This window comes from Bufo gargarizans, chromosome 1 (assembly GCF_014858855.1).
Source record: "Bufo gargarizans isolate SCDJY-AF-19 chromosome 1, ASM1485885v1, whole genome shotgun sequence".
In the NCBI taxonomy this organism is placed as follows: Eukaryota; Metazoa; Chordata; class Amphibia; order Anura; family Bufonidae; genus Bufo; species Bufo gargarizans.
The window spans coordinates 594,438,376-594,454,648 of NC_058080.1; positions in this window are offsets into that span (position 1 = coordinate 594,438,376).

Consider the following 16,273-nt stretch of genomic DNA (forward strand, 5'->3'; position numbering starts at 1 on the left):
AGACAGATTTTACTGGGATAATTATACGTTGCCATGTCACATTTGAAGACCCCTGATGCACCCCTATAGTAGAAACTCAAAAAAAAGACTCCATTTTGGAAACTATGGGATAAGGTGGCAGTTTTGTTGGTACTATTTTAGGGTACATATGATTTTTGTTTGCTCTATATTTTGTGAGGCGAGGTAACAAAAGATAGCTGTTTTGGCACCATTTTTATTTTTTGTTATTTACAATGTTCATCTGACAGGTTAGATTATGTGGCATTTTTATAGAGCAGATTGTTACGGATGCAACAATACCAAATATGACAACTTTTTTGGGTTGTTTGTTTCAGTTTTACATAATAAAGCATTTAAAAAATATATATTTAGATTTCTTTCTCCATATTCTGAAAGCCATAGTTTCAAAAAAATTTGGGCCGATTGTCTTATGTAGGGGATAATTTTTTATCGGTATGAGATGACGGTTTGATTGGTACTATTTCACGGTGCATATGACTTTTTGATCGTTTGGTATTACACTTTTTGTGATGTAAGGTGACAAAAAATAGCTTTTTTTACAGGTTTTTTTTACGGTGTTCACCGGGTTAGTTCATGTAATATTTTTTTACAGCAGGTTGTTACAGACGTGGAAATACCTTATATGTATACTTTTATTAATTTAAATTTTACACAATAATATCATTTTTGAAACAAAAAAAATCATGTTTAGTGTCTCCATATTCTGAGAGCCAGAATATTTTTTTTATTCTTTGGGCGATTGTCTAAGATAGGGTATCATTTTTGCGGGGTGGGATGCTGGCTTGACTGGCACAATTTTTGGGTGCATATGACTTTTTGATCGCTTGCTATTACACTTTTCGTGATGTAGGTGACAAAAAAATTACTTTTTTTACTCCATTTTTGTTTAAAAAATTTACAGCGTTTACCTGAGGGGTTAGGTCATGTGGTATATTTATAGAGCAGGTTGTTACGGACGCATTGATACCGAATATGTCAATTTTTTTTTTCTTTTAACACAATAAAAGCATTAAAAAAAAAACATGTTTTGCGGGATGAGGTGACGCTTAGATAAATTTTGGGGGGCATATGTCTGATCGCTTGGTGTTGCACTTTTAGTGATGAAAGGTGACAAAAAAATGTTTTTTTGTGATATTTTTATAGAGCCGGTCGATACGGACGCAGTGATACCTAATATGTCTACTTTTCTTTTTTTTCCCTATTTTTTATACTTTATTTTGGGAAAAGGGCATGATCCCGCACGTGCCGCGGTCAGCAGTGACCATGGCACTGCGAGAGTTAATGTGCCGGCAGCGGTGTTTTCACTGAGGCCTGCGCATACAGCAGGGGTCCGGCTATCAGTGACTGCTGGACCCCTGCAGCTGATCTGGTGGGCGCTGCTCCTGCACTCACCCGATCAGCATGACGTACATGTACGACACTGGTCTTTAAGTCACGGCCAGATATGACATACATGAACATCATGGGTCATGGGGTTAATGTATTAATAACTAAAAATATAAAAACCCCATGTGTCTCACCCCAAAAATAAAAAATTTGATAGACTGAGAAACAAAATAAAATCCACTTTAGAATGCAGCATTCCAAAATGCTCTGGATACCAAGGCCCAATACACAACTGGTCATGAAAGCGTTCATTTTTTTAAATCAAATTATGTGTGACAAATACATAATAAGAGTAAGTCTACACAGGACAGGACTGTGGCTGGCTACAGTAGCAGGCAAATGGATGAGCTCATCTAAATATCATCCACATGCTGCAGACATTTTTACAGAAATTGACCTGTGTGGTGTGAATTTCTGTACAATGCTATTTTGGTTGATATTGGATTTTACGCTTAACCCTTTCAGTACCAGACCACATTTTACCTTAAATCCAAGGCGATTTTTGCAAATCTGCCATGTGTCACTTTATGTGGTAATACCTTTGGAACAATCAATAATCATTCCCCTAATTTCTACTTTATGTTGGCATAATTTTGCAAATGTAATTTAATTTTTTTAGGATGTTAGAAGGCTTAGAAGTTTAGAAGCTATTTTTCAAATTTTCATAAAAATTTCCAAAACCATTTTTCTAAGCACCAATTTAATTCTAAAGTGATTTTGAGAGGCTTACATAATGGAAACCATCCTTAAATGACTCCCTTTTAGACACTACACCACTTAAATTATTCAAAACTGATGTTACAAACTTTGTTAACCCTTGAGGTGTTTCACAAGAATTAAAGGAAAATGGAGGTGACATTTCAAAATTTCATTTTTTTTGCATTGCAGAGGGGATCAGACCTTCAAAAATTGAAGTCTTAGAGTGGGACAGAAATAATGTTTAAAAAAAGCAAAAAAAGCATTTTTTATGCATTTTAAAAAAATATTAAGTTTTAAGTAAAAAAAACGCCCCCTTACCATTAATTTTACAATAAAAAAATAGAAAAACACCACACATATTAGGTATCACTGCATCAGTAACGATCAACTCTATAAATATATTACATAAAAAACACCATAAAAAAAACTGTGTCAAAAAAGCAATTTTTGTCACTTTTGTCAAAAAGTGCAACAGCAAGTGATCAAAAAGGCATATGTCCCATAAAATGGTACCAATAAAACCGTCACCTCATCTCGCACAAAATGAGCTAAAAAATAAAACAAAAAAAAAATTATAGCTCTCAGAACATGGAGACATTAAAAAAATTATACATATTAGGTTTCGCCACGTCCATAATAACCATCTCTATAAAAATAGGAAAAAGCAAAAATAGTTGTGGCGCTCACCAGACTTGTTACACACGAGAAGCATGGATGGCGCTGGGAACCAAGCACCTAAATCCAATTATGGCAAAAATATCAGTACAGACCTCCAGCTTCTATTCAGTGACAGCCTTTATTCTTAGTGTTGCAGTAAAAACTACAGTGTATTCACATCTACGCATTTCGGATCGATTACTTCTGATCCTTCCTCATGACAAAAGTGAGCATCTATCAAAAACATTACTCAGATGGTATTTTGCCCCCATGAGACTAAGTCGCATCTATCCAGGCTCGGGACTGCTGTGCTGGAGGGGATGCGGCGGCTGAGGGACCCTTTTACATATACTTTGGGGTTGCCCCTTATTGAAAGAATTGTGGTCTAGCATCTTTCAATTAGTTGAAGGGGTGACGGGCTGCGAGCTAAACAGAGACCCAGCTCTGGCCTTAATCTTTATTGACATTACAGAAGTCCCTTACAACTTTAGGACCATTTCTATGCACCTCTTTTTAGCCACGAAACTAGCCATTACTAGGTACTGGAAGAGTTCAGTGATCCCGACCGTGCAGGAGAGTTTAAGGGCAGTGGATACTACTAGATCATATGAAAGAATGGTGGCACACAAAAATTTCGCGCCGTGTAGATTTGAAATAGAATGGGCACAATGGACCAACCTATCCCATAGTAGAGAACCTAGGTGACGCGAGATTTGATTAGCTAGGTACGTTATATATATGACATACTGATTATGCTCACTAATGTTTGTGACGCATACTTTGACAACCTGATTTATGTATAATTCTCTGCCTTTTCTTTTCTTTTGTTCTTGTTATTTCCTATATTTTTTGACCCACCAGATATTGACAGCTCAAGTATACTAACGCTATGTCATGTAGTTTTATACATGCAATGGTAGGAGTACACTTTATTGTTTTACGCCTGATTACTCCTGCACAGTGACATCTGTATACTAATGTATCATACTATGATGTACGGATATTTTTGTACCGATCCTTTGTATACTGCTTCTTTGTCAATCTGGATAAATGAAAAAACCTCAATAAAGACATATTGAACGATAAAAGTGAGCATCTACACTCTGGTTTAAGTAGGCAAAGTCACTGATTACCAGGTGGATGCAATTTACATAACATACGCCCAACTTTCATTCACTAGTATATTCCACATTAGAAGAAAAAGCTAAAAGACAATAAAATGCATATATAAACTTTATAATATACATGAAAACAAGGAATCAATAATGTAGAATTAAATCTTGTTTCCGATTCAAACCTTGAGGTACCGAAAAATTGTGTAGGCTAATTCCCTTAAAGGCCATGTACACCTTGCAACAAATATTATGCAAAATGAAAAATAAAGCAGCTTTGTAATTGATTAAACATTTCCTACCGTTCAATATCAACAGCTCCTCTGTAAAACTCTGTGTTACCATGGTAGCACCAACAAACTAACCCTGTGTAGTCTGACCCTGCAATCACATTGCTATTCATCAAATACCATGGAAAACACATAGATCTGCACAGGAACAGCAAACACAAAAGAGTAGGAAGCTTTTAATCAAAACTATAGCAAAGATCCTTTTTATTTTAGATGCACTGAAAAATAAATAAAATTGTTTACCAAGATGAGCTTTCCCTTTAAATACTGTTTATGAGATATCGCCTTGGACATCTACTTCTGTTCCATGACGACACTTGTGACGACCACACCTGTTTGAATCAGACTTCTGATCGCTAGGACACCCCAGCAGGGATAAAGGCCCAACCGAGGGTGGACCGTGACAGGGGGGAGATACAGGATTACCCAAACAGTCAATCCTGGACCCCCCTTATTTTCTGCTGCCACCACGTTCGTGAGTGAATGACTCTATAATTGTAGGGATAGGGGTGCGGACTACTTACAGATCAGCCCCACTACCACGCTACAAGCTAACACCAATCGAGTCATAAAACAGTTATGTCTCTAATATCAGTCTACTATAAGACAGGTAGGTCTCTTCAAGGCGTACGTGTACTTTGTTGCAGTGGGGCTTAGAGCAATAAGAGAGAGACAATTGAAAAGATATGAAAATATCTTTTACTTTAAGTAACACAGAAGTGAAACAAACAATGGATACACAAATTTACAGAAAAAGATTACAATAGCAAGCTGGGAAGCATGTGGAAAATAAACGTGGACAAAAAGAGAAATTACTATCTTGGATTTTGCCTATGCAAAATCCAGGCACAAAACTTACGTTCCAACGGACAGCCTATCGGCGATGTGACCACAGGGCAAAAAGCTCTCCTCTCCCATTGCACACAGACTTTTATGCCATATTTTGTGGGAGGGTAAGGGGGGTTGGCCCAGCTAATCTCTGGCCATGGGCTGCACGGTGGGTGTTCCTGAAGGACGGTTTGGGAGGGCTTGTTCGCCCCTCCCCGCTGCTGGCCAGGCCAGCTGGCCAGGCTAGTTTCCCTAATTAAAAAAAAAAAAAAGCCCATAAGTTTGCCGGGGTAATAAATATGAAAAATCGGACGCTTGTGCTGGGTCCCCCATGAATTTATGGACAATTCAATAGGTGACACCACACCTCTCTCCCCTCTAGGTGACTAGTAACCCATTTACCAGTCTGGGAAGACCCCAGAGCTGCCAAGTTTGGACTCTCCCAGTTCCTCTGGGTGAGAGGTGCATTTTGAGTGTACATGTATGGCAGGCTGGATTCCCAGCCTGCATTTGTGGGAGGGGCATAGGGTATTTAGCCGGCCGCACGCTCTCCTCCCAGGTGTCGGCATCGCGCAGTGTGACGTCTTACCTGTGCGACTTCCGGTTCCGTCTCCCAGCTCCAGCGTGTAGCGGCGACTACGTCCCCCTGCTCCGTCGATCTCCTCTGCGGCGTCGGTAAGTAGGCACGGTGCCTTCGTTCTCTTGCAGGTCGGGTGTCTTGCGCGGCCGCCGTCAGCCGCGCGCTCCACGCCTTCCCCCGGGCTTGACTACTTTTGCCGCTCACTAATCGCCCGCATTTGCGCATGACCGCCCCGCTGCCTCGAATCCCACCCCCGGCCGGGATGCCCTGCCTTCTCTCCCGCCCATCAGTTCCCCGCTCCTGCGCCATTTTCTCGGGACCGGTCTCCTTATCGCTCTTCTCGTTGGGGCATGGGGGTCCGGTCTCTGAGACACGTGTCAGGGCAGTTCATGCGGCTGTTGGAAGTCAAATAGTGTGCTAGTAAGAAAGATTCACTCACCAAACAAGACGTGATGCATCTTTGACTGGGTGTCTGTTTTTGTTCGTGGGTGCGGGAAGCGGAGACGCATCTGAGTCCCAAATTGTCCAAGGTGAGGGATCCATTCTGCATGGGATCACGCTCATAGCACTGGTGCCTCCTTTTACAGATCACGGCTCTGCACCGATACCTCACATGCTAACCAATGCAAATATTTAGAAACTGCCAGGCGTCTCTGAGACATTGTCAGGAGACACGCTGTTTCCGCCGCATTAACCCCTGCCTCGCCTTTCCCTTCCTGGGGGACTGGCTGCGCGTCTGACGCCCGGGATCGCCTTGTTGGGAGCCCGGATGCATCCTCCTGAGTGACGCTCCCCGGCCTTTGCGGGGGTATGCAGCCGGGCTCCGCTCCTGGGTCCTGGTCCACCTGAGTCTTGAGGAGCTCAGCCATACAGCCATACCGCCACTCACCCACCACGCCCGCTTCACTCCATCACTCGCCCACAGGTCCGGACAGCCTGGCGCCAGCCTCACCTCATCCCCGCTTCAGTCCTTGAAGCACTGCGCGCAAAAAAAATAAAAAAAATAAAAAAATTCCTATCCGTGTCTTGTCACCTGATACGTCCAGGTTCTTTTTCGTGTCCCGTCACCTGAGTTTAAGTTCTCGTCATGTCCTGTTACTCTTCACGTCCTGTCACCTGATACGTTCAGGTTCGTTTCTTGTCTTGTCACCTGATACTTCAGGTTCGTTTCGTGTCCGGTCACCTGAGTTTCAGGTTCTCTTCATGTTCTGTTACTCTCCACGTCCTGTCATCTGATACGTTCAGGTTTTCGCTTTGTGTCTTGTCACCTGATACGTTCAGGTTCGTTTCGTGTCTGTTCACCTGATACGTTCAGGTTCGCTTCGTGTCCTGTCACCTGATACGTCAGGTTCTCTTCGTATTTTGTCACCTGATACGTTCAGGTTCTCCTTTTGTCCGGTCACCTTGAATTTAAGTTCTCTTCATGTCCTGTTACTCCTCACGTCCTGCCACCTGATACGTTCAGGTTTGCTTCGTATCCTGTCTCCTGTTACGTTCAGTTTCGCTTCGTGTCCTGTCACCTGATACGTTCAGGTTCTTTTCGTATTCTGTCACTCTTCGTGTCCTGTCACCTGGTACGTTCAGGTTTTTCATGTCCACCTTGCTTGTCAGGCCCTGTTTTTGTCTCCTTCCCATCACGCACGGATTTTCAGGGCCGGTTGCCTGACACTCCCACAATCACTCAGTTTCATAGCCATCCCCGTCAAGGTCCTTCACCTGTCTTTGTTTCACTCACGTTCAACTCACCTCTCACTGTCCTGTCACACCTTCTTTCCGCTTCATGTGTACCTATCACGGTCAGGTCAGGCTCTTCACCTCTCACACTCGGGTCCCGTTTGGCTTTCCGTTGCTGTCGTGCGCGGGTCATGTTGCCTCGCTGGCCGCCACTCTGGTAGGATTCCACTTTGGCATCCAGTTGAGGCCTCGTCACCAGAGGCATCTCGGCCTTCAGTCTTGTTTCACAGGACCCAACTCTTTCCAAGTTACCTGTCAAGCAGCTCATGCTTCCTTTTATTTCCTCACACGCTCAGGCCTTTTCGTTTTTTCATGTTTTTTCCATCACCTGCCTCCATTCTCGTTTTCATCTTGCCATCACGGCTTCGTAGGGGCCACTCGGCCATGGCACCGTCTTCTTCTTCTCCAGTAACCATCTCCCAGCGCACCCTGGGGTCTTCAGTCCGATCATTCGGCACAGTCCATCACTCTCGTTTAATTCCTGACCCGCTCAGGTTGTCATTTCTTTCTTCCCTCATTCAGGTCTCGTTTCTTCCTGATCGTCATCCGCGTAAGTTCCGTTTTCAGAAATGTTGTTGGTGTACCTCTCCACACAGGTACCTGTTAAATTTCTGCCTCACTTACAAATCCCAGGTTGCGGGGTGCAAAGTCTCACCCTCTCCGTGGACCTTCCCGGGCTTTTGCTCATTCCCAGGTTTCCCTTTTTCCACCCCAAATTCCGCTTGGCTCCAGGTAAGAATATTTTTTTTTTTTTTGGGGGTCATTTGCATGAGTTTTGTCATTTCAATTCAGATCCTCCCAACAGGGTCCGACTCAAATGGCGTGCCCTCTCCTCGATATCATGTCTCACGTATCGGACATTGAGGACTCAATGTCCATCCCAGAGTCAGCGGTCTCCGAGGCAGCCAGCCGCGCGTCCTACAGACATTGGACCATCCCCAGGCTGGTCGCCGAGCTCAAAAAGAAAGGGATCCGCCACTCGGCATCAGCACGAAAGGCAGAATTATATCGCCTGCTCTTTCCCCAGTCACCCAGGGCTCCCGAACCACCCGGAGCCTCCGAAGACCTGGTCTCCATGTCAACCATTCAGCTCTCCGTGACCCAACTCCACGCAACCATCAACAACCTAGCGTCTTAAATATCGCACATCGACTCCAGCCTCCAGGCCGTTGAGAACACGATTGCCACGCCTCCTCCTCCCGCAGAGCCCGAAGCTGTTCCTTCAACTTCCCACGCTAACATCCCAGGTACAAGCCTTGCTTCTCCCGACATCGCCCCTGCATTCTTCATACCAGAGAACATCAGGCGGGATATCCTGGCAGGAAAGGACATCAATTTGGCTGCCATCCTGATCTCCACCCATGACACGGTCGAAAAAACAGACAATCGCCTGCGGTGATGTGTCAGTGGTACTGAGGTCCAAAGATGTCCGCCTCAATAAGAAGCTGACCATCCCCGAATTTATGCTGACCTTCAGCCTGTACCGGGACATCGTGTGCTCCATTCATCCCCACCGCAGGGAGGAACTGGACACATATATGTACAAAGTCACCGAGCTAGGATACAAATATGGCGGTTCCGATTTTTATGAGTACCATCGGTCTTTCTCCGCCAAAGCGGCAGCAGCGTTCCTCCAGCACCAGCATGTCACCAACTGGGCGGTTTTGGACATGGAGATTGTGGCGAAACCAACCTCGCCACTGGGTTTTGGAGGGGGCTGTTTAAAAGCCTCTTGCCTCAGGATTATGGCCCATAGTAACTTTTAAACCCCTGAACCTATTCCAGGGAATTTTGGATAGGTTTGTCCCCCAAGTTATACTGTTTAAATTGATGTAAGTTATATGTATGGACAATGTAAGCTCACAAAGTTGTAACAATTTATAATAAGTGTAACTTGTCAGCTTGGGAGGAATATGCTGGGTGTGGTTCTATTGTCCTATTGTCCCATTGTGTGTTTAAATGGTGATGTCTGTCCTGTTGTCTCCACATGTGTATTGGTGATCTCCCCTTTGTCCTGAGAGATAATTGGATTGTCTTCGGTCGTCTCCCAGGCAGAGAGGAGGAAACCATGATGCATTGTGGGGATATGTTGTATCTGTCCTGTGTCGCAGTCTCCCTTCTGGTCCTCTAGGGGGCGGGAACGATTGGTTGCTGTATTTACATTGTGTGTGTTGTGAATTACTGATTGGTTGGATTTCAAAACCCTGTGGGTAGTACTATGTTTGGTTTTTATCAATAAAAGAGGCTGTACTTGAAGTACAGTCAGATCACTGCTGACCCTCAACACGGAGCCTTGTCTCGTTATTGGGGGGATTCCCTGTATGCTGTTGGAGACTGATTGCCAGGAGTGTAAGCTGACTGATACGCTTTTCCTGTTCGTCTGCCAGCAGCTATTTGCGAGGTTCCAGTTTGGAGTGCTATTTTGTATCCAGTTCGGGAGGTTGGTGTTCTGCAGTAGCTGTGCCTGTCTCTCGGAAAGGGGCATATCGCCTGAACGGATTTTAACCCCTTGTCTGCTGAAACGGTCCGTTACATTGGTGGCAAGCAGCGGGATCGTTCCTACAGCCAGAAGGACAGCTACAGGAGACACCATTTCTGTGGATTCTACAATTTAAGGGCAACGCATGTCCCAGTACAGCAACCCTAAAAGCACCAGGATGGAACCAGCAGTGTTATACGAGGAGGAGGACCTGGATGGCCGGGATGCATTAAGGAAAGGCATCTGGTACCAGGCCCTGGATAATGTACAATACCAGCGAGGTGAGAGTCTCCCCAGTGAAGAGCAGCGGTTGCAGAAGCAAGTGGCCCTGCGGATGTCCTTCCTGGGAGAGCAGCCCCTGGAGGAATGGGTGAAGGAACTAGAGCACCGGGTATGGCAGGAGCTATGGCTGGAGGATGCCTACCAGGCGCTTTGGTGGTATGTGGCACAGTTTATACCCTGGACAGCTGAGCATGACAAGCCAGAGGGAGAGGAGTTTGATGGTCCTGGCTTGTTATGGGAGTCCTTTGCAGAGCCTGACTTTGGGAGCCCTGCACAGTCCAGACTTCAGGACATTTTCTATGAGAGGGAGGCTAGGCATGAGTGGGATGACCCCCATGAGGTAGAGCAAGACCTGGCTCACCTAGCAACCCTGGAGTGGGAACTGGAGCAGGACTACCGAGATCTCTTCCACTCCATTGGGAAGGCTCAGCAGGACAGCAAGAAGTCAGACCCAGGTCCAGAGCCCTTCAGCTGGGAGGATATTGTGGATGTTTACTGGGAAGAACCCCAGGTGGCCGGTGGAGATGGGACCGAGGTCTCTCCACCGGTCCTGCAGGGAATTGGAAGCCCAGTCTCCATTCCCCAGCGGCAGGCTGAGTTACAGGGGGCAGAGGTAGTTGTTCCTGCCCCCCAGCAGCAGCATGATTTTTTGGGAATTGGGAGCCTAGTCTCCATTCCCCAGCGGCAGTATGAAGTGCAGGGAGGGGAGAGCAGCGGCCTCCCTCCCCAGCGGCAGGCTGAGTTACAGGGGGCAGAGGTAGTTGTTCCTGCCCCCCAGCAGCAGCATGATTTTTTGGGAATTGGGAGCCGAGTCTCCATTCCCCAGCGGCAGACGGAGTTACAGGGGGCAGAGACAGTCGGTCCTGTCCCCCAGCGGCAGAGTGTCCTACAGGGAATAGAGAGCCCAGTGTCCTTTCCCCAGCAGCAGGACACTGTATTGGGAGCGGAGGCGGTCGGTCGCCCTCCCCAGCGGCTGGAAGTATGTATGGGAGAGGAGCTTGTTACCCCCTCTCCCCAGCGGCAGCTTAACGCACCAGGGGGAGACAGTAAGCCCCACAACTCTGCAGATGGGACCGTGGTCTCTGCACTTACAGCACAGGGGGTAGGGACAGTCGGTCCTGTCCCCCAGCAACAGGGCTGTTTAGCCAAAGGGGAGACAGTCAGTTTCCCCCTCCAACAACCAGACTCCAACCAGGCTTCTTCCGTGGTAACGCTGGCACCAGGGCAGAGTACCGCTGATCCCTGCCCACAAAGCAACCTCCACTCCAAGCCAGGGAGCAACTCAGAGACCGGGAGTACCAGCTACAAATATAATCTTGGTGGATTCACTGGACAGAGACAGGCTACGAAATTCAGCAGGTCCAGTATTTTGTTGTGGGTGGCCTGCCAGACTAACTCAGGTACCGACCGGCGTGAGGTCAGGTATCTGGTTAGTCTTCCCTGGGGGGGGGAGATGTGTGGCGAAACCAACCTCGCCACTGGGTTTTGGAGGGGGCTGTTTAAAAGCCTCTTGCCTCAGGATTATGGCCCATAGTAACTTTTAAACCCCTGAACCTATTCCAGGGAATTTTGGATAGGTTTGTCCCCCAAGTTATACTGTTTAAATTGATGTAAGTTATATGTATGGACAATGTAAGCTCACAAAGTTGTAACAATTTATAATAAGTGTAACTTGTCAGCTTGGGAGGAATATGCTGGGTGTGGTTCTATTGTCCCATTGTCCCATTGTGTGTTTAAATGGTGATGTCTGTCCTGTTGTCTCCACATGTGTATTGGTGATCTCCCCTTTGTCCTGAGAGATAATTGGATTGTCTTCGGTCGTCTCCCAGGCAGAGAGAAGGAAACCATGATGCATTGTGGGGATATGTTAGTATCTGTCCTGTGTCGCAGTCTCCCTTCTGGTCCTCTAGGGGGCGGGAACGATTGGTTGCTGTATTTACATTGTGTGTGTTGTGAATTACTGATTGGTTGGATTTCAAAACCCTGTGGGCAGTACTATGTTTGGTTTTTATCAATAAAAGAGGCTGTACTTGAAGTACAGTCAGAGCACTGCTTGACCCTCAACACGGAGCCTTGTCTCGTTATTGGGGGGATTCCCTGCATGCTGTTGGAGACTGATTGCCAGGAGTGTAAGCTGACTGAACGCTTTTCCTGTTCGTCTGCCAGCAGCTATTTGCGAGGTTCCAGTTTGGAGTGCTATTCTGTATCCAGTTCGGGAGGTTGGTGTTCTGCAGTAGCTGTGCCTATCTCTCGGAAAGGGGCATATCGCCTAAACGGATCTTAACCCCTTGTCTGCTGAAACGGTCCGTTACAGAGATTTTTTGCAGGCATTTCGCCGGGCTAAAATCCCCAGCCTGTGCCGGTTGCCAGTCAGTTCTCCATTCTTCTGATTGGTGCCCCCATGTCCCTAACCTACCCCCTGCCAGGCCAATGTTTAGCTCCAGAGCGCAGAAACCCAATCCCGCCACGGACAAACTAGGTCGTCCCATCACCTTTCTAGGGAAGAATCAGATTTGTAATAACTTTAACCTGGGTTTCTGCAGTTTCGATAAGTGCAAAGCCTTGCACATCTGCTCCATCTGTTTTAGGGCCCATCCTCAGTCCTCTTGTTCCCAACGCACTGGCCAAACGCCCCTGACTAGGCGGGGTCAACATTGACCTGTTACTCTCCCTCCTCCAACAACATCATGACCCCAGTTTTGTCCTGTTTCTCAAACAGGGTTTTGCGGAGGGGTTTCATACAGGGCTAGTCACCCTTCCGACAGACCATTATGAGTGCCCTAACCTTCTCTCTTCTCTTGCGGATCCCGGGGCGGTGGACGAACTGTTGGAGGCGGAGTTACAGAAGGGCTTCATGATCGGTCCATTTGCCGAATCCCCTTTCCCTGTGTACCGAGTCAGCCCCATAGGTTTGGTGACCAAAAAATCCTCCAATAAAAAGAGATTGATCTATGACCTGTCCGCTCCTCATGCATCCAGCACCCCCAGCCTAAATTCCCTGGTCCCGTCGGACGAATTCTCCATGCAGTACTCTTCACTGGACGAGGCCATGGAACTCATCTTACAGGTCGGGGCAGGAGCTTGGTTGTCAAAAGCGGACATTTCCGATGCCTTCAAGTTGCTGCCTATCCTGCCTCACCTGTGGAAGTTCTACGGCATCAAATGGAGGGCAAAATATTATTTTGTCACCCGCTTGACGTTCGGGTCAAAGAGCAGTCCTTGGCTCTTTGACCAGTTCGCCCAAGCACTTCACTGGGTCCTGGTCAATCACGTCCACTGTCCGAGGGTCATCCATTATCTGGACGACTTCTTGCTCATCGAGCAGCCCGAGCATGCCCCGGATAGGCTGGACAGCCTCCTCAGCCTGTTCAGTCGACTGAACGTTCCAGTGGCCTCAGCAAAGGTTGAAGGCCCCTCCAGGGTAATCACCTTTTTGGGCATCACCCTGGACACAGTCAGAATGGAGGCCAGCCTTCCCCTGGACAAATTAAGCAGGCTAATGGGCTCAGTGGCCAGGCTCGTGGGTACCCGCACGGTGTCAAAGTTGGAACTCCAGTCTCTATTGGGGTCCTTCAACTTTGCCGCCAGGATCATGCCTCAGGGCAGATCATTCACCAACGGCCTACTCAGACTCCTCTCAACAGCCTCTGATCAGCATGCCCTCATCCACCTCGGACGCGATGCGTTGGCAGATCTGGCCATGTGGTCCCTATTTTTGTCCAGTTGGAATGGCATCTCCCTTTTCGTTCCTCAGTGGGACGATGCCTCCCCCTTGGTTTTCTCCGATGCTTCTGCTTCCCTCGGTTTCGGGGCCATCTGCAGGGACCAATGGTTTGTGGGTCCTTGGCCCGCGCAGGTCTCTTCAGACCAGGAGGCTGCCAGGTCCTCTCCCCTGCTCGAGGTCTACCCCATAGTCGCAGCCGCTCTTGTCTGGGGGCAGTCATGGAGTAACAGGCCAGTGTGCTTCATGACTGACAACCAGGCAGTCGTCGACATCCTCGCCAGGGGTAGGTCCAGCTCACCAAAGGTCATGCGTCTGGTCCGTAAGCTCACCTGGCTGTCTCTCCAGAATAATTTCCGTGTCATCTGCAGGCACATAGAGGGCAAGAAAAATACTGCAGCCGATGCTCTGTCCCGTTTAAACTTTAATTTGTTTTTTCAGGTCATGCCGGGAGCACAGAGAGTCGGGATCAACCCTCCAGGGTTCGAAGCCCTGATCATGGACTAGAGGAATACATTTCCGCAGCCCACGGTCTCATCCGCAGGTCAGTCTCGGTCAATTCTGCCCGCAACTATCTAACGGGGTGGAACACCTTCAGGCGGTTTGCACACCTTCATCCCAGGGGGGACAGGGACAGAGTCTCTTTCGTCCTGGCCTTCCTGGCGTACTGCCACAAGGAGCTCCGATTGTCCCACAACACCATCAGACTTTACCTAGCGGCCATCCAGCACCACCACATGATCAGTCATCCCAGTCATACCTCTTTCTTTTCCTCCCAGGCGGTCAAGGCGGTCTTGAGAGGCATTCAGAAGCTCTCTTCTCCTTCCACTCCCACCAGACAACCAGTTACAGGGGATTTATTCCCAAAAATTTCTGCCGCCCTAGATGGCAGTCCTTTTGGCCCTTTCCGAAGTTTGATCCTCAAAGCTGCCCTCTACCTCAGCTTCTACGGGTTCCTCAGGCCTGGGGAATTCTGCTGCACCTCAGCCCAGAATCCAGGGCCGGCAATCAGTCAGCTCTGTCGTAGTTCAGACCACTTCACCTTCTCTCTACTTTCCTCCAAAACCTCCCAAGTCGGTCCACCGGTACAGATCGAGTACTTCAATTCGTCCAATCCTTGGTGCCCAGTGTCAGTGTTCAATCAGCTACTCTCCACTCTCCACGAGAGAACTCCCGACAGCCCCTTACTGCCTTTCCCCGTGCTTTCGCTGACATCCGCGCAGTTCATCAGGCACATTCGTTCCATAGTTTCGGGTCTGGGGTTCCACGCTGCCTCCATCTCCAGACACTCTTTCCGAATAGGGGCCGCATCCGCAGCTTCCAAACATGGCGTTCCCGCTCACGTCATACGAAAGATGGGACGATGGCAATCTTCATGTTTTTCCCGTTACATCCCACATCCACGGGTCAAGATTGCCAAAGCTTTTTCCAGTTTGGTCTTGTGAAATTCTCAAACAATAAACTGCCTAAATCCATGTTTTGCCCCCTTTTTTGGCTACCCGCGTTACATGGCTAAAGGCACACCACTAGCCAGTTAGGTCCTACCACGTCCAGTTTCTCCTCCTTCGTTCCACACTCCCCCTGGAGCCTTGACCACAAATATTTTTGGGTCACAATTCCATGTAGCCCCAATATGTTTTTTTGGGGGGGTTCTCAGAGCACGGTTCACATGTCTCTACTATGCGCTCCCCCTCCCAGATCTCTCTGCTTCTGATGTGTAAATTGACCAGGCAGCAAGGAAGGGCCAACTAGCATGTGTTTAACTTTCATGGTTTCGAGGTGGGCAGGAGACGCATGGTCTAGCGTTTGTCCTTAGAAGCTGTCCGAGGTGTGAGGTGATCTCAGCAGGGGGTGATTAGAGTCTGTCTCCAAAAGGCTACAGGAACGGCCATATATGGATGTCCTGTTGCTTGGCTTGAAGCGGTTCATTTTTTTAAACTGACAGTCAACCGGATTCTACTCATAAAACATTTTTATGAATAAGATCCGGACGGGGAGGTGACATCGCGTCACAACACTGACTGTTGCTTGCAGTAAGTGTGCTTCCATTAGACTGCTGTAATCCATTAGGGCACCACCACAGGCTTCTAGGTACAAAGCCTGGAAAGGGTTAACCCTCCCACCAGAGCAGGAGACTATAGGTGTAAGTTATTAAACAAAGAAGTTTTTTGGATCTTTTCCATGGGTAATTCTGTACCTCAAGGTTTGAAACGGAAACAAAATGTAATTCTACATTATTGATTCCTTGTTTTCATGTATATTAGGAAGTTTGTTTATGCATTTTATTGTCTTTTAGCTTTTTCTTACAATGTGGAATATGCTAATGAATGAAAGTTGGGCATATGCTATGTTGCATCTACATGGTAATCAGTGGCTTTGCCTACTTAGGAAGGATCAAAAGTAATCGATCCGAAACGTGTAGATGTGGATACACTGTAGTTTTTACTGCAACACTAAGAATAAAGGCTGTCACTGAATAGAAGC